The sequence below is a fragment of the Cryptomeria japonica genome, chromosome 4, assembly GCF_030272615.1.
Source record: "Cryptomeria japonica chromosome 4, Sugi_1.0, whole genome shotgun sequence".
In the NCBI taxonomy this organism is placed as follows: domain Eukaryota; kingdom Viridiplantae; phylum Streptophyta; class Pinopsida; order Cupressales; family Cupressaceae; genus Cryptomeria; species Cryptomeria japonica.
This window is the reverse complement of record NC_081408.1, coordinates 245,953,194-245,973,378: the sequence shown is the minus strand read 5'-3', so window position 1 is coordinate 245,973,378 and position 20,185 is coordinate 245,953,194.

The window sequence follows — 20,185 nt, the reverse complement described above, 5'->3', positions numbered from 1 at the left end:
GGGCAAGTTCGAACCAAATTGGCTTGGTCCTTATATCATCACAACAACATATGGATCTAGGGCATATCAGATCTCAACTACAAAAGGTGAACCTTTGGAGGATCCTATCAACAACATGCACCTTTGCAGGTTTTACACATAGCTCTTCAAAATATCCTAATTCAAAAATACAAAAAAAAAAATTAAAAAAATCGTTACTTGGTGAAAACCTGGCAAACAGATGCCTTGTGACACAAAAAACATTGAAAAATTGAAAAAAAGTAAAGAGAAATAATTTCATCCAACGGTGAAAACCACTTCGGTGGCACCCTGGGAAAGTACCGTGGTGAAAACTGGGTCACCAGTGCCATGTGTAGCGACATTGCTCCTCCCTCCTTCAGGATTCACTTTCATCCTTTCACTTTGTACACACTCACAACCAATTCATCCATAATAAACTTACCCATTCCCATCATGGCTTGTCATTGATCTACCTAAGATTGGTTAGCCATTCATAATAAACCTCCCTTTTCACCTACCTTTCCATCCATAATAAATCAGCTCCTATCTGTGGCTAAGGCAAATCCTACGTCTAGTGATGGGTGTGGAACTAAGAACATCACATGTTTTGAGGAGTACAGTTTCTTCCAGCTTCCTTCAGTCTATCCGTGCACAATCCGCAATAAAGCAACATTTGCATCACAGATCCACAATAAAGTTCCGTCTTCTCTGTAATAAAATATCAGTTTCATGGATTCAGTCAGTTTCAGATGAGACAACAGCAACAATGGGCTTCAACAAAATCAAATCTTTCAATAGACTTAGACAACATTATGGTTTAGTGTTATCTATCCTTTCTATGCAAGTAAACATTGTGACCACAATCAAACAAGACTTATACAAGTGACAAGAGACACTAAACTTGAGGACTACAGTGGATGTTGGTGTCGAGTCTTGGTTTTCTTTTGATTTTATCTTTTGGTGACATTTCTTTTAGCTTTTCCAGGATGTCTTTGACTAGAGATTCTATCTCCAGGATGTCTTTGACTAGAAAGGCGAGGATGGGGTATCATCACCTATTTGTATTTGTTGTCTGTGGATTCTCTCTTAGTAATGCTATGACTTGTCCAAGGATATGAGGACACTGTGAGTCTAGTGTGAACTAGGGCATTCCTTGTTTGTGACTATCTTATCTCCATGCAAATAGGTACAATGACTTTCTAGGTCGAACATATGCCTCGATTGTCATAACCTACTTGCCATAATAAAGCTCAATGATGATAACACACAAGAAGCTCTTTCACTTTCATATCTTCTGTCTTTCATCCCCCTTTCTTGATTGACTTCCATCGTCCTTCTCGAGTCTGCGTAGCCTGCTATCACATGACTGAGTATAATGACACACCAAAAACATTTGCATTTCATGTAGTTGCACCTGCATTACCACATATAAGCATTACATACATATAGATATCACAATTTCATCACATCCTGCACACAACACATGTTAAAACATTTTATATTCTCATCATGTAAATAATTATTTGCATTATCATATTCATCTACATTACATACATTCACATTTGCATCATGCATACACATATAAAACATAAAAGAACAAAAAACTATATTGCATTGCATCATATACATATTTACATCCATGTCATAAGCATCACATAAAACATACATCATAAGAACATCTCATCACATAGGTACACATGCATATAGCTGCCGCAAAGAAGAATCATCTCATATATATATAAAGTGTCATGATACAATGATGTCAAAAATATATGGCTACAATCACCTGAAGGTGTCTACATCATCATACAAAAATGGTACAATACTGATACATAGGGAGCCCTCTACAGCTATGATGAACTCCCTCCCTCGGAGCCGCCTGGCCTCGACGGAATCTGAGCCCCCGAAGGTCCTACCCCAGGATCATCCCTCCTATCTCCTCTATCTAGTGGTGGTGGAGGAACCATAACCCCACCACTCGATGCCTGTCTCCTCTGGCTCCCTCCCGTAGTTGTCGTTGTCCGCGATGGTCTATGGAAGCTCCTCGCCCGCTGATCCGCTGGCACTGCACCATAATAGAGATCTTGCTAGTAGGCAATCTCCTCCCCTACCCACAGAACATAGACATATCCAGCACCTGTGTCCTCTACCGCCTGTCTCCCAGCCCTCAGTGCTGTCTCAGCCTCTGTATAGCATTGAATGGCCTAATCTCGCTCCCGCTTAGTATCTCTGAGCCTCCTCCTGAGCTTATCCCTCTCCCTCTCTAGGTCTTGGATCTCATCTGCCTATCCCTGGTAGATCTCCCTTAGCGCAGTCAGCTCATCCTCCTCTACCTCAGCCCCCTGTGGCTCTGCCTGTGGCTCTCCCTGTACGGGTGCCTGCACCTGTGCCTATGCCTGTCTTGGTGCCTGTACTAGTACCTGTCCCTGTCTCTGTCCTTGTACCTACACCTGTCTGGGACCCTGTGCTGCTGGCACCTGTAACGGTAATCCACTGCGACCTCTCACCACCCGATCCTACCTCTCCTCTCCACCCTCCCTCTGTGGTGCAACCCTCCTCTCTCCAACTACCCCTCTCCTCCTCCATTGGCCTCTGCCACCATCATCTCCATCATCATCCCCATCCCCACCACCATCTCCATCTAATGGCTCTCCTAGATCTGTCAGGCATGGAAATGGATGCTCTACCTAGTAAGCTGTGTACTCGGCATCCATGCCGGCATCCTAAATCTCTGGCCACATGTCCCAGGGTAGGGGCATCATCTCTACTAGCTACGTCACCACCTGATCATACGATAGCAAGGGCCCAAACAGTGCCTGATCTCTCACTGTCCACGCGTACATCCCTGAACCCCGTGGCATCCGCTGGATCCTGCCAAACTGCCTGCCCACCCTGTCCACTAGCTATCTCTCCAGCACATAGGGCGTCCGCCCAATCAGGTACCTACTCCGAAAGGTGTAGGGAAGCTCTACAGCATCGTCCTCCCACTGCTTGCATCCCAAGTATGGCCTCCATATGACCATGTCAATATCGTCAATCACCCGCCGCCACTGCTCTAACCCGCCAATCCATGGCTATGACGTGATCATGTCATACAAGTGAACAAAACTATGCTCGTGACCTCTGCCTCTGAAATGAATCAGTTTAGTCACTGGCAGATGCTCATAGGCCCAAACCTGCAACAATGTCACCCCACAGCCCAATCCCATTGACCCGTGGTATACAAACTAATGTAGCTCATAATAAAGGTGTGCTAGCACACACGGCCCCCAGGCATATCTAGTATGCTATGTCACCAGTGTCTCTAGTGCACCTCCCTAGCCCACCACCAACCCTTGTGTTGCTCTATTAGGACACAGGAACCCACTTATTGCTCCTCCTATCACTGCTGGCAGCGCAAATCCTGTCGTAGTCATAGTGTCCCAAGCCACATGCCCTGCCCTCATCTCTAGTCCCGGATCTCAAAACACTCATCTCAGGGCCTCCCTATCTCCATCTCGATCGTAGGGAATCAGCTCCCCATCGATCGGTATCTGCAGAATCCTGTATACATCCTCAAGGGTGACTATCATCTCCCCCATCGGCAAATGAAACGTACATGTCTTGGAGTGCCACCTCTCTGCCAATGCAGTCAATAGTCCCATGTTCACCCGAAACTCAGGCACATACAGAATATGTCTTAGACCCATAGCCTCAATCGCAGCTTGGTCCTCAAATGTTAGCTCAAGTCACAATCTCTGTGTCAATGAGAATCTCTCTCGTGACTCCAACATCAGCAAATACTCCTGCAGTTAAGTAAATCAATCATGTCAGTCATAGTGGCATTCACTGTTCATCACAAAATGCTACTTTTTATCTAAGTGCATATGGCTATCTATCCTAGTGACACTCACTGTTCATCACAAAGTGTTGCTTTTATCCTAGTGGTACTACCTATTCATCACAAAGTACTATGTGTGTGGCACTCCCTGTTCATCACAAAGTGCTGCTCACATTTGCACTCACTGTTCATCACAAAGTGCTGCTCACATTTGCACTCCCTGTTCATCACAAAGTGCTGCTAACATTTGCACTCACTGTTCATCACAAAGTGCTGCTCATATTTTGGTACTTCTTGTTTATCACAAAGTACTATATCTTGGTACTCACTGTTCATCACAAAGTGTCTTGATCTATCCTATCCTAGGGCCTCTACTTGAGTGAATCCTCTTGAGTAGTTTCCTAATTGACAACGTATGTTCTATCATAGAATTGTCAATCCTAGCCCTATTTTCTATTCTAGTCTTCCCTAGAGGACCTGCTAGAGTGTATCCTCTCAGCAGCTTATTCAATCGACATCGTATTTTCATCACAGAACTGCTAATTTGACCTAGAAGACAACAAATTCACTTTTTTTGACACAAACGCTCTTTCCTGACATAAACACGCTTGAAGACTGCACAAACGTGCCTATTTTACACAGATGTGCCTAAAGAGCATAGACGTGCCTATACTCTGCATAGATGCGCTTGGGCGACATAGATGTTCCTTCTTGGCATAGACGCACCTACACATCACAGATGCGATCGCATTTGGCACAGACACGGTTTCCATCATAGATGTGCCTGACACAAACACAGACGCACCTCGCCAGCATAAACGTGCCTGGCACCAACGCAGACGCACCTAGACATTTTTTGACATTTTTGGACCCTAACCTAAAGCACATTTATTGCCCTATCTACCATGCATTAATGACAATAATAAATGCATCAAAGTACAAGGAGGTTTTGAGGTACTTACCAGCTCTCCTGCCTCTGCTAGCCTCTGGAATCGGCGTACGCGGTCGAATCTGTGAATCAAAGCCATTGCTGTTGACTGCTGCTGCTCTATCTCACTCTGCACTTTGATCTCATGGAGGTGTAGATGACAATGAGGATGTATTTTCCCTCATGGTCTATCTTATAGACTACCCTAGCCCTTGTCCCCCGAGTCAGTCTTCATTATCCCGTGACTTTGTCACTTTATCCGATCAGTCCATTCTAGCCTTTCTTTCTTATCGAGAGATTGTCTATGATCTTTTCAGACATTTTCATCCAATCTCTCGAGGGGGCATATCATTCCCATCTTGGGGCAACTCTGTATCAGTTCATATTATCTTCTTTGAAATAACACGACAAGCCGCATTGTCTCAAAGAGGGGCAAAATGTAGACACCCAAAATTGTCCAGTCTAATTAAATAAATATTTTATTTATTTAATTATCTAAGCTTAATTCTTCTATTAATTAAATAAATCTTTATTTATTTAATTAATTCATTTATCCTCTTCTAGCCTTATTTCTCATTTAAATAAATACATTTATTTATTTAAATTATCATTTTCCTAAATTAAATAAATATTTTATTTATTTAATTATCCCATTTCTTTTATTAATTAAATAAATCTTTATTTATTTAATTAATTCATTAACCTTTTCTACCCATGACACATGTCATTCATCTCTTAATTCATACACTTCCTACCCCTTTCATTATTTTATTATTTCCTTTACCTACCCTCTAATCATAGCCGACCTCCTTTTTACACCTCTCAATCTTATCCCTCCATTTCATATAGTGTCTTCTATATAAGGAGATGCTTCCTTCATTATCAAACCCTAACTAGCTAATCAATCATTTTTATGCACTTGACTACACTACGATCCTACTTACAACCACATTCCGTTCTTTGTTGAGCTCTTGTGCACATAAAATCTGAGAGAAAATATATCAAGCAAGATCAATGGAGATAGGAAGAATGGAGATCAAAACCCTATTGGACATGTGATGGTATAATCTTTGTGATTTCATTTGATTTGCATTGTCTTAGTCAATCTTCATATGTTATGGTGGATCTTTGTTGTTGTTAGGCTAGGGTTTTTGTGGTTGAATTCATTTAGCCTTTCAATATTGTTATTATTGTTATCCATTTTCACCATATACACTTAGAAATGACAATATCAAGCCATTAATTCAAGGTAGTCTTTTTTACTTCCTCCCTATCGATTTATCGATCTCCGAGGAAAAAATAAATTGAAAAGTCTAAATTTGGTAGGGTTGTTCTTCAAGGCAAAGAAACAAGTCCGTTGGCTTATTCCAACGTTGTTGAGCTTTACAACATCAGCGATGAAGTTCAGCACAACTTTGAGGATTTGGATTTACACCAACATGAATTGCATCTTCTGTTGGGAAATGCATCCCCTTTGTGACCACCTTCCTCTATGGGTGAGGGTGGAGATATACAATTCGTTAGAGTGGGTGGATAACTTGAAGCCATCTAATGACTTTGAGTGGAGATTAGTGAGTGGCGTTAACCATGTAGTGATTGGCGGAGGAGCAAAAGCTTGCTCTGAATCTGCATTCAGTGTCCAGACCATGAGTGAAATGGATGTTCCTAGATATGTGAAGTTTTCTAGTGAAGGGGAGTATCCATTGAAGGTGGAATTAAAATTTGATGTAAATGAAAGAAAAGTTAGCATAATAATCAGTTACAAAATGTATCCAGATAATTTTTGTTGGGTATATGAAGCCCAATAGTCACATGGCTGTTTGTCTTCCCCAAAAGACTCTTCATTTCATATTTGATATGTTTATATAAATGGCTGTGTGCAGCCCATACATAATGTACTGTGTAATTGGATATTGGTTAATAAGAATCCTCCCTGCATTTCTAGTGGACGTAGCCACTTAATGGTGAACCACGTTAATCTTGTGTCTTGAGTTCTTTGTTGTGTTTATTATTCTTTCTGCTGTTTTTCTGTTCATTATTATGTGTTTTCTCTGCTCATTTTTTAAACTAACAATTGGTATCAGAGCCACGGTTGGCTTGAGCAGAGATGGGATCCAATTGGATAGTTGATCCTGGAGTTGGGTGCTTTTATGTTATCAATAAATAGGCTGAAGTTTCAGATGATGAGACCGAATCAATCATCGAAAAATTTCTTACTAGTCTAGACTCAGTAGAGAGTGATGTCCAAGTGGAGGTTGAAACCAAATGTCATTGGTGGGATGGCTAGAAATCGGAGGAGACTTCAGCTGAAGAAGAAGAGGGTTTGTTGTATTCACTATTTGAAGAAGAGACTGGTTTGTTTCCCTTCCAAAATGAGGAGGATGCCTCCCGAGGTGAGGAGGATGTAGTCTTGAATCTAGCGAATGAGGATGACCCTGAAGAAGAACAAGTAGATTGCAAAAGTGATGAGTTATTGTTGTAGATTGCAGCAGTGGAGGTAGAGTGGAATGCATTGATTGCTGCACAAGTTTCTACACAAAATACAACAAATTCATTCAGTGAGGCAACCATGAGAATTGGGAGTGATGTTTGTAGGATATTCACACCTGTACAAGAGTTTTATATTTGGGTATTAAAATTTGATAATGGTGATCTAGATATTCTATTATGGGGGAGCACAAAAACAAGAGACTTTGATGGAGGAGTGTATTATGCATCTGTTGATGGTAGTGTTCCTAATTATGGATTACCAGATGAAGTAGTTAGAGAGTATGTTTTTAACTTTGATCTGACTTGGAGAAGATTAATTCGCACTATTCATGAATAGAGTTTGGTGATATTAAAATCTTCTCAAGAGCTAATTGTAGTATGAGCCTTGGAATGGAGATGTAGGGAATGTTATAGGCTGTGCCAATTGGACTTCATGGGGGAGATTGTTGGGTATATGAAGCCCAACAGCCACATGGTTGTTTGTCTTCCCTAGAAGACTCTTCATTTCATATTTGATATGTTTATATAAATGGCTATGTGAAGCCCATACATAATGTACTGTGTAATTGGATATTGGTTAATAAGAATCCTCCCTGCGTTTCTGGTGGACGTAGCCACTTAGTGGTGAACCACATTAATCTTGTGTCTTGAGTTCTTTGTTGTGTCTATTATTCTTTCTGCTATTTTTCTATTCATTATTATGTGTTTTCTTTGCTCATTTTTTAAACTAACAATTTTACAGTAGATTGTGATGAGGATAAGTACAAGCATCTGTTCACATTCATTAAGTGTATAGTGAAAAATCAGAGTGGGTCATTGGAATCTTGTGAACCCAACGACAGAGTGTGTAGGGTTCATAGCATAGAGGAGTCAATCTTCTGCTATATTAAAAATGAGTTTCCACTAGTGTACGAATTGGAATTGGAGAATGCAGTTGTCAAGTAAAAGGGAGGCTAATTAGCAAATTCCAAGGTTGGATGCCCAATGACTTTTATCTTTATTCTTTCATATGTAAAAAAGTTGAAGTATTACTTGGGCAAGAGCCTGTTAGGAATTATTTTCCATCATCAGTTGTAGAGACGTGACTAAAGTGCTTCAAATTGCTTCTGAATCAAGGATCTACAAATTATGGGAATTATTTGGGATGTTTGGTGTAAGAATTGATTTGCATTACTTAAAGTTATTTAACAATTCTTTATAATTTATTAAATGTTAAAAATTAGAATTTAATAGTTAGGATTTGAAATGAATGTATAATTAAATTCTTAAAATATTATATAATATTTTGTTTGAATGTTAAACGGTGGACTATATAGAATTTGTAAAAGAATATTTATTGTTGTATTTGAATTTTAAGATATGATCAAACAAATGTATTAAAAATTTGTAAAATAATTATGTTTTATCATAGTTTAGATTTGCACATGTATAATTGATCTTTGTGAGTGTAAAAAGGATTTGGGTCACACAATTGAACATCAACCTATATAGATGCCAATGCAAGATGGAGAGCGGGAGCGGTATGGTTTCTGGCAATGGAAGTGGAGAATAAGACTTGGAGGAAGGAGATGATGACAGAGAGGAGCACTTGGACAGCCTTGGGTTGTCTCTCCCTTGCCGAGCTTTCCTTCCCTCGCCTTGTCGTGGTAGATCCAACATGGGTTGCAGCTGCTCAATGGTTGATGTTGACGATGGTGAGGAAGCTCTGACACTATTGTAGAGTTTCCTCGGGCTTTTGAAGGGTGTCTTTGGTCCTTCTTCCCATGATCCTTCTCCCTTCTGGTGGGGACTCTTAGCGATTTATCCCCTCACAACTTTTTCTCCCTACTCAACCTGTGTGCTCTTGGTTGCAAGAATGCCCTACAACAGTTGTTGGTCCTCTGTGGTGGTTGGGTGCTTATGGGATGTGATGTAGGGGTTGGGTGTTTTGGCACCTCTTTTTATTTTGGTGTTGTCCTACCCTCACTAGTGGTGTGGGGAGGCTTCTACGCCCTTGGTTCTTACCTTGGGGTTTATGGTTGTCTTCTCATGTTTCCGGTGGGTGTTCCCTACCGAGTCAATGTTTGTGGGAGGACTTTTCTTAGATTTTTCCCTATTGACTATGGTGGTTGAGTGGAGGAAGATGGAATTGGTTGGACTTCTGCTTCCTCTATGGCTATTGGAAGAGCTATCTTCAAGGGCTTCTATCCGGTGGTTCTCCTTTCATTAAGGGTGGAGATGTGGTGCTTCCTTGCCCTTGTCGGCCATGGTTCCTTTGTTCTTTGCCCTATTTGCTAGGGCTATTAAGGGCCCTTTTTGTTTTTGCTTTTGTTGGAGTTTAAAGGGTTCCAGTATGTCTAGTTCTCTTTATCATTTGTTTTTCAATGTGCTTTTGATGTTATTCTTCTTCTCAGCTAGAAGGTTGCTAGAAATTTTCAAGGGTCCGCTCTGGCCTTAGTTTGTTTTTAGTTAAATTATGTTTTTCATTAAGGTATGTTTTTGTCAGGGGTATGTTTATCCCTCTCTTTTAGTCATCCCTATGATGCTCATGGATGGGTTCCTTCCAACATGACTTCTATGGAGGTGAAGGCTACCCCTATTGATGTGGGGTTTTTGTTGTTTTCTTTGTTGAGGGAATGTTATATTTTTCTTCTATGTCTCTCTTTCTTGTTCCTTATGGAGGTGGGGACATCTCCTATTAAGGTATGGATTTGCTTTTGGAAGGAGATTGGACATTGCTTTGTATGGTATTCTTTGAATGAGTGTTGCACAGATAGTGGTTTGTGGCTTGTTTATTTCACCCCTCTATTTGTCCTCTTCTCTATGGCTCCTATTGAGGTGGGATCCTCTTCTATTGGGGTGGAGAGGAGTTCAGCTAGTGAGAAGGTGATTTGTTGATGGAGGCTCTAGGTTCAAAGTTGCTAGTTGGTTCACGAATTGAAGGTTAGGGGAACCTTGGAAAAATCCCCCCTCCTTTTGTACTTGGTTGGTCGGGAGGTTTTGTAGATGGATGGCCTATCTGCCACCCCTTCTTTATCATTCCAAATAGTTAGTTTTGGGTCCTTTTTTAAACCCATGAAGGTTTTTGGGTCCTTTCTAAAACCCACATCTAGGAATTGTTCTGCTTGGTTAGGTTGTAGGCCTTCCTTATTTGTACAAGGGTTCAGGGCCCTTTCAAAATATTGTTTACCTAAATAAAAAAACATCAACCTATACAAGTGATTTCATATTATTTTGATCATATAATTTGTTCGTCTCATCTTTTTTGTACTTTTGTTTGAAGTGAGGTGGTGTCTATAAATTTTATTTAGAAACTTGTTAGGATAGGATGATATCCTCATTCATCTTGATCTCTTAAGTGAACCAATTGAATGATTTTGGAATAATGGTTGAAGAAAAAGAGAAAGCACGTAAAGATGCTTCAGATAATCTATACTAATGTATACTTATAATGTTGTTATAGATATACAATGAAAATTGTATGATATTGTATTAAATGATTCTTGAATTCCCTAGCATGATTTTTAATGAATTAATGAATACCTTTAATACAACAACATAGTACACAATTAACATAAAGTTTTGATAGTTTAGCTTTTAATTTGGTTTGAGAAAATTTTCATAATTTTTAAATTCACATTTTGAATTTTAGAAATTTGAGGCTTAGATTTTCAATTGTAGAAATAATTTGGATTAATTATATATCAATAAATTTGAATTGGGGAAGAAAATGAGAGATCTAGGGATCAAGATCAATTCCTTGATATGAGTGATGATGGAAGGCTACTTTGGGATGTGCATTTTTTCTATAGCCCATCTTTTAGCTCAAACTTGAAGGTGAAACACAAAAAATGCATAGCCTACCTGTTATCTGTGGATGGTGTGAGTGACATTTGATGCACAAAGTCTATTTATTTTAAACTAAAATGTGCTACCTATGACTATATTGAAGTGGATTATGAGGTAAATCAGTATAAGAACTTGATAAGTTTCATTTCTTACTTCACAATGAAGTTTTGTTTTTCATGGAAACATGTTGGCAATTGACACTCATCCAGTGATTTCCGGTGGTTTTTGGTGATTGATTTTTGGTTTAGGGTTGTCATTGATGGAAAATCTTCATGGAGATCTGATCCAACCATTGCGATTCTTCCTATTAGGAATTAGGTGTTAACCGGTAGCATGTGAACCGGTATTTCAGGAAGAACAAAGCATTTTTGGGTCCGAAAGCTTTTAGGTGATTGTGGTGCATTAAATCGTGTTCTTATTGATTGAGCTGACTTAGATACATCATTTTGGTGATCCACATTTATCTTTTTGGATCCGGTCAAGCCAACATGTATCTACATGTTACACTTTCAGGCTGACATGATGTATAACCTATTTTTGTGGTTACTGATATATAAATTTGATGTGGGTGATCTTTTTGATGAATGATGCGATTGTATGTGAGTGAGAGGTGATCAAGAATCTATTTTGGCATAGTTTCACATGTGCATTCTTGATCTGATAGCTGATTGAGACAATGTACATAGTAGAACAAAGCAGAACAGAGAAGGTGATCCAGTCAATTAATTTGTGTCTAACTAGAACTCATCCAAGCATAGTAGATGCTATTTCAGAGTTCATACATTGTAATTAATTAGTGTAATCAGCTGTGTAAGTCAACAAGACTTCCTTGAGGGGTGTACCTCTCTGGGCAATTACATTTGAGTAGTGAGCTCTAAGCAGTGTGCCCGAATGCTTGTGCATTCCCATTTGTAATATTGTTTTGCTACTGGCGATAGTGGAATAATATTGTGGGTTCAAATCCCATCATGGTTTTTCCATTTGGGTTTCCACGTAAAAATACCGATGTTATGATCTTGTGGTTGTTTATTATTTGTTTTTGTATTTCAGTTTTAAGTGTATGCTTCTGGTGGTTAAAAGTTAAGTTAGGAAATGTCTTAACTAGTAGATCATTGATTCACCCCCCCCCCCTTAGTGATCCCTAATTCCAATGAAAATTTTTGATCCTAATGATTAGGTGTGCATTGTTCACAACTTTTTGGAATTATAAGTCTACTATCCTAACAATTGGTCTCCAAAATTAGACCAAGACAAAAATTTAGGCTCATAATCGATTTACCATTTTAATTTTATAAGTACAATTGAATTAGAGGTATGAAAATCCTCTTACTAAGGAATGTGGTTAAATTGACTTCTAGATATATAAGAAGTGAGTGTTATTAATTAAGTTATTATATAATTATACATGCAAAAGCACTAGTTACCTAAAGTTATCTCAAATTATTAAATAGATGCATACAATTACAGGCTAAATTAGATTGGATAAAATATTTGGGACTAATAACTGAAATATATAAATAGGATAATTAAATATGAAGAGATAGATTTTTTTATATAGAATTCATGATTAGAAATTGATGTTGATGATGTGCAAATTAATTCTCTAGCTCTTGAAATTCAATCTCCTTAAAATGGTTCAAAGATAAAAAAATTCTACCTTATTCTAGAAGGAAAATTAAACATCAATAAAGATATTAATAAAATACATTTAAGGTATACAGATAAATATATGAAAGAAATTTAGCCTAAAAGAAAATCTTTTGTATGGAATATGATTATTTACTATGATCATGAAAAATGAATTGGTGAATGTTTAATATTAGTGGAGCAAAAGAAATGGGGGCATATGATAATATATTAACATGTGAATTTTGTGAGATAATGGTCTTTTCATTTTCTACCATGTGAATATTCTAATTCAACAATCAGATATATTTAAATACTCAATTAGTTAATATATACATGAACTTTTTTCACTATTATTTATGTGTTCAATAATGAGTTTTACTTAGTAAAACCCTAGGATTAAGACAACTAAACAACTCACATATCTAGGCATCTTGGTCCTTAAAATTCTCATGATAGAGAAGCTATGACACTTAATTGTCACAATCGTAATTCTCTTCTTACATCATTGACTTATAGGAATTGCATACAAAAAGATAAACCATTTTGACTTCTATATGCATAAAAGCAAACAAATAGTTTGCATGTTTTCAAAGAATCGATAAAGTCAAATACAAAATAAAAAGGAAGACAATTACTTGTTATTTTCTTATATCATAAATAACTACCCTCTAAATTATGTAAAATGAAATAAAAATACATAACTACATTCAATACAATTAAAATATATAATTATAAACTCAATTCTATTAGAAAAGGTTCAATATCACTTGGAAAAAATACTATCGCCAAATTTTATAAAGAGTAGGTAACACTTCTGTATTATTGTTGATGTCAAAGTTCTCCTATCATCTCTATGTTCAATTTTTTTCAAACTAAAATGTCTTTTTAGACATGTAAGAATAATGTAAGTTTTTTAATTAGGTGATAGGCTATTTATGTGGTGAACCCCTCATGTCTAAGTTTGTCTATCCAACACCTATATTGTTGTATAGGCCGTGTTTAATAATTAATTTATTTAAATACAAAAATTGTTTATTTTTCAATTAATTATTAAACACAGTCAAAGAAACAATATGAGTGCTGGATAGAAGTTGCCTGCATGTCTTATGCCATGAGTTGAGGATGATAAAAATTATCATTGAAAACATATCTACGAAAAGTGTAGGGTTTCTTGTTGGTCAATTCTAACTATTGTAGGCTTCGATTTGTTGGCATTGTGTTGTCATTGATGTCAACCGGTACAGAAGGTTATCGATATAGGATATCACCGCTAAGGAGAGGATGTCAACTGGTAAGTGATGTGTTGACAGTCAGTGGTTGCCAACCGGAAAGCTTACGACCAGTGTACAAGCAGAGTGAGCAAGATGTTGGGCTGTGATTGTGATGAAGAGGTGGAATGTTATCAAGAATCACATCAACACTGGAGGAGAAGTATGTATAGGTCACCGATATGCTGTGTGGATGTCAATTAGTAGGACTCCCCCCAAATAAAGATGCAATCATCATTTGAAGAGATGACTGACAGTTAATGTGCCCCAACCGGATCACATGTGCCTATTTGAAGATATGCTACTTAAATAGGAAGGCCACCTTGGTGCATTGTAGGATGGAGATGACAAGGATTCACTCCCATTGATAAGTGGAGGTTATCTCCTATTATTCATGAAATGCATCATAGTTCTTGGAGATAAGACAACAAAGTTAAAGGCAGATGATTGAAGGCTTACACTGGATCTACTGGTGAATCACAAAGATGCCTCAAGTGCATGAAATCAAAGATATACATTGGACTGATAGACAAGGCATAATGAGGTAATGGGATAGTTGATGTGTGATGGGTTTGTTACTTTGACAAACTATTTGAGATATGGTTTGGGCTGATGATGAGGAAGGTAAGGCTAAGCAGCTGCAGATAGAGTGTACAACTAGTATGCAGATGCCTCAAATGGAAACAATTGAAGGTTGATGACATGGTGTCATAAATGGTGCCAAACGGTAAGCATGTGAACCGGTAAGAGAGAAAAGAGGCTAAGTGATATGCTCCCACCTGATGAAGATAAGCATGTGGTGGATTCATATGATTAGCAATCAACAAAGGTACTTCATCGGAAGAGAAGCCAAATGCAAAGTGATGGCAGACTGGTTAGGGTATAATCGATAGGATTAGTGAATCGGTAGATGAAAATAATAATGGAGTTGGTTGGTGATCCCATCTAGACCAACATAACGAACCTAGCAAAGGTGTATTCTGACAAAGGGGCTACATGGAGTTGAAGTGGCATGCATGCATAGGTTGGGATGTTGAGTTGGTAAAGTGTTAGGCGGTGAGGTAGAAGGTGACAGGTTGACATTTATGTCAATTGTGTGATTCACGTGATGTGTAGCAGAGGTTTGCATCTTGAGGCCAAACTGACAATAGAGATCCAGAACAGACTGTTTGAGCTTATCGAGGTAGGTGAAGGAAATAGCGAAGCCAATCTTGGTGATCGACCAAGAAATCCGCTGACAGGTTAAATGCAAACTACCAAATGAGGAAGGTGTGTCTATAAGGCATGACAAATGTAGGATTGATTGATGAGTTACAGTTCATCAATCAATGCAATCGGATTGAATGAGATCTGATTGGATTTGGTTTGCCTCGAGGTCAATGAGGAAACCTTAACCTCTCAAAATTTAAATTGGCTTTTGGCAGGAAAAAAAAATTATAAATATGCAAGCCAAAATTGATGAAGGTTGCCATTGAATGAGAGAGTGTTGCTGCATGTGAGAAGAAATCTATCAAGTTCTCAATGAGTATCAGAGGAGAGACTAAGTGTGAGAGAGAATTGGGTTGAAGGGTTCAACCAGCATCAGTGAGACAACCGATAGTCATCCATAGAGTCTGATAGAGGATTAAACTGATGTTGACCATACCAACAGAGAAGAGTTGCAAAAGACTACAAAGAAGGCAATCAAAGAACCCACAAAGTGTAGTACTAGTGGAGAGAAGCAGTGTAGCAGAGAGAAAAACCAATAGAGGGTAGAACTGACTGAGAGAGAACCAACAAAGAAGAAGAAGAGACTCAACCAATGTAGGTGCAATAGAGAGTAATTTGCATCAGGAGATAGGATTATAGCGAAGAGGTGAGTAGAGAACCAATAGTGAATTGATGAGAAGAGAACCAATAAAGGGATTTGGAAAAGAGTTACATAATCCATTTGTAACAAGATTATTACTTGTGTAAATGATTATGTTTATTGAAGATCATTGAGTTGGAGCTCGGTGCAGTGGTTGTAGCTCCTTGGGTTGGTGCCCTAAATCAGGGGTTGGTTCTCCTTGGGTTGGTGCCTTAAATCAAGGGTTGTAGCTCCTTGGCTTGGTGTCTTAAAGCAGGGGTTGGTTATCCTTGGGTTGGTGCCCTAAATTAGGGGTTTTAGCTCCTTGGGTTGGTGCCCTAAATTAGGGGTTGGTGCTCCTTGGGTTGGTGCCCTAAACATTGTAATTAGAGATTCATTTTGAGACTGGATTGGAGTAGTAGACTCAAGCAACATTTCTCACCAAGGTTTTTCCCATCTTGGGTTTTCTTCGTATATGCTAGTGTTATGTGATGTGCCTATGTGTGTGATTGCTTTGAGTAAACTCTCCTTATCATACCAGTACATTATCTTAGCTTTAGTATGTTAACCGATACACATACTTATGAGTTTAAGAGAAAATAAATTAAAAACCACTGCTTCACCCCCCCTCTTAGTGGCACATTGTGTGTAACAATTGGTATCGGAGCCTAGGTTCTTGGTTAATAAGCTTTCTCCAGCTTGGGTAGATTCTGGCTTAAGGACACAATGGTCTATTTAGTGTCAATCCCAGCTCTGGTGTTTAATGGTTTAAACTATTCCATTTGGAGTTGTAGAATGGAAGTCTACCTGTCCTCTTTAGGGTATGATGTCTAGTTGTCTATTGTAAATGGTTGACCTAGTAAAGTCAGTCCTCCCACCAATTCAGATGTAGAAAGAAGAAACCAATGCAATGTAGAAGACATGAAGTCTATATTTAGTGGTCTCTCCGGTGATGTTTCTTCCCAGGTGGACAAGTGTAGATCAGCAAAAAGCTTATGGGATAGATTGAAGAAGCTCTATGGAAATGAGCCTACTACTACATAACTGTCTTGTGAAGGAAAGATGAGAAATGAAAATCATGCATCTACAAATGATGAAGGAAGATCTGTTTGTAGCCACAAAAATGATGAAGAAGAAACTCACCTTTTCATGGCTCAAGAATCAGATGATGAGAGGCACATATCTAAGAATGATCATGCAGATCACTCCTACCAGCAAGATGTGTTTGGCAGTGATAGTGAAGGTGAAGAAGAAGAAGTAGCTTTGGAAGGAGAACTTGTAATTGCACTTGAGGAGCTCAGTATAGTGAGAAATGAATACAAGCTATTCAAGCATGTTGCTATAATGGAGCAAAACTGGTTGATCAAATGCCTTGAAGAATCTGAGAAATGTGTCTCAGAATTAAAGACTCAGCAAGAAGATACCAAGGAGTGTTGGTGTAAAGATCTAGCATCTGAGCTAGAGGTAGAAGATAAATAATATCAGCAACTAGTTGGAGAAATGGAGATTCTCTAAAATAAGCTTGGGAAATGTCAGGATGAGCTCAAGGTAAGAATCTGGTTTGATGGCAGTAGTGATGCCTTGGAAAAAATGTTGAAAAAGAAAAAGCATGCCAAGGAAACTTGAGGATTAGGAAGTGATGCTGGTGAATGCTCCACCAGCAATAATGTCCCCCACAATGACATTTTATTTGTCTCCTTAAATGGAGATAACAATGGAGAGACCTTCAAAGTTAGAGATGCTCCCCAAAAGAAGGTTGATCTAACCACAACTGGTGAATACATGCAGATAAGGATGAAGACCGATGTTGCAAGAAGGAGGAACAATGTAGATCCCAAAGGAAAAAGGAAGATAGGAGAAGATGACTTCATTGGAAGCAAGAACAAAAGAAGACCTCCTACCGGTAGAGGACAAGGAAATGCTACCGCCCATGGGACAAAGCAAGTGTGGGGAAAGAAGAGATTAGATGGAAGAGCTACAAAGCATGAACAAGCCAGAATCCATCCTCAGAGAAGGAGAAATAGAGAAGCCAGATCGGTAAGATCTCCCCATGCATGACAGGATAAGTTTGTAAGTATAAACCTTCCTTCTTCGGTTATTGCTTTGCATGTAATGGTCATGGCCATAGGGAAGAAGAATGTAGAAAGGGATCTAGAAGGAACCATCTAGAATCTCATATGTATGATAAAAAAGGTATCAAGGAGTAGAAACATGCATAATTCCTCTCCTAGCTATGCAAATAATGTTTGTTATAACTACAATAGATCTGGCCATAGAAGCAATGAATGTAGGAAGAAGAACTCACAGTTCTATAATGACCAATGGAACAATCATGATTAGTACAGTAGTAGAAATAGAAGATATGAGTAGCAAAGACTTGCATTGAACAAAAAGAGAAATATCCTTGCAGGATCAAGAGGTCCACCAATTCCGGGTACTGGTCACAACAACATGACCAGAAGAAGATGGTCTAATCAGCATGCTAGAAGAGGCCCCAATCATGAGATTGGTATGGATGTTGTGTGATACTATAGAACTACTTCCAAATATGATGCAGAATCTGGTAGAGCAAGGACCAATAAGAAAAAGAAGGTAAGACCTACTCCCAAGACCAGAAATGGGAAGAAAAGTGAAGTCATGCAAGTATGGAGGAAGAAAGAACAGAGTAGGACCTTGGACCAGCACTGTGCATTCAATGCACAGGTGATATCTCCTAAGGCTTAAAGGAGATGCAAGACCTAAGGGGGAGTAGTATAGTGACCTTATCATTCACCCCCTTAGTGAAGAAGGTTAGATGGAAGAACAAGATGCTTTTGGTATGAAGGAGGGAAATGAGAAGATATGTGTGTGTAGTGGCTGCCTTGGCTACACACCTATAGATGAGAGATGGATCACTACTACATGTTTTAATGGATGGGTAATTTGCAATTGAGATCAGATGCAAATTGACACAAGAAGTCAGGAGTTACAGGAAGGTACAAGGAATCAGTATGTGTAGGATGTTACTGGTATGAATGCTAACAAGTACTTGTAGGTTATGTAAGATAATGAAGCTCATGATCATTGCATTAGCCCTGGTAGCATGGAATGAGGAGGTTATGTCTTAGGTGGTGTTGATGAAGACCTGAATGACATATGTTGGTTTGGTTGTTGATCATGTAGGCATGCATTTTTTTGGGTTAATTAGTTTGATTTATGGCATGATGATGACATTGTATGGCATTGTGTACTTCCAGGATCATGTCATAAGCTGTGATGAAAATTATGGAAATGAGGGATCATTAGATTGATCACATATGCATAGCTCAACTAGTATATGGTGAAGATTGGAGCACTGGTTTTGGACCTGATAGACAATGAGGACCTGAGATGTATGACTTAGGGGGAGTTCAAGGGTTCATAATACTAAACTGGCATGCTTAAACTTGTGAGGGTACAGATTGCCTAAACTGTAGATGACAGAAATTATTGTAGGAATACCTAGGAGAATTTCATGATTAAGGTATCTACTTTCCCAATTGGTTGCATTCACATCACAATCACATTTGATTCTAAAGATAAATTGGGATCAAACGGGGGATGATGCAGTTTGACTGACAGGTGAGAAGTATTCACTGACACATCTTTCATTAATTAGTTGATTCAACAATTGGTATTAGACCGATATACACAAATGGTGTCAGTTGGTGGTTGAGCCATCCATCTAAAATTTTGTGATTTGAGAGGATTCAACGTATGAAGGTTAAAGGAGGAGATGCATCCAGCAAAGAAAAAAGGGGAGAAAGATTTCTGTCAATGCCCAATAGGCACAAGGAGTGAAACACTGACAGTGCCCTTTGCCATTGTTGTCAAAGCGAGAGAAATATTATGTAGTATACTTCATACTACATGTGTGAGAATATATAGATCACACAAAGGGGAAGAGAGAATATGTAGTATGCCTGATATTACATGTGTTGACATCAATACCAAAGGGGGAGATTGTTGGCATTGTGTTGTCATTGATGTCAACTGATATAGAAGGTTACCTGTATAGGATATCATCGGTAAGGAGAGGATGTCAACTGGTAAGTGATGTGTTGATAGTGAGTGGTTGCCAATCAGCAAGCTTATGACCAGTGTACAAGAAGAGTGAGAAAGATGTTGGCCTGTGATTGTGATAAAGGGGTGGAATGTTATCAAGAATCACATCAACACTGGAGGAGAAGTATGTACAGGTCACCGATATGCTATGTGGATGTCAATCAGCAAGACTCCCATTGTATAAAGATGTAGTCACCATTTTAAGAGATGACTGATAGTGAAAGTTTCCCAATCGGATCACATGTGCCTGCTTGAAGATATGTTGCTCAAATAGGAAAGCCACCTTGGTGCATTGTAGGATGCAGATGACA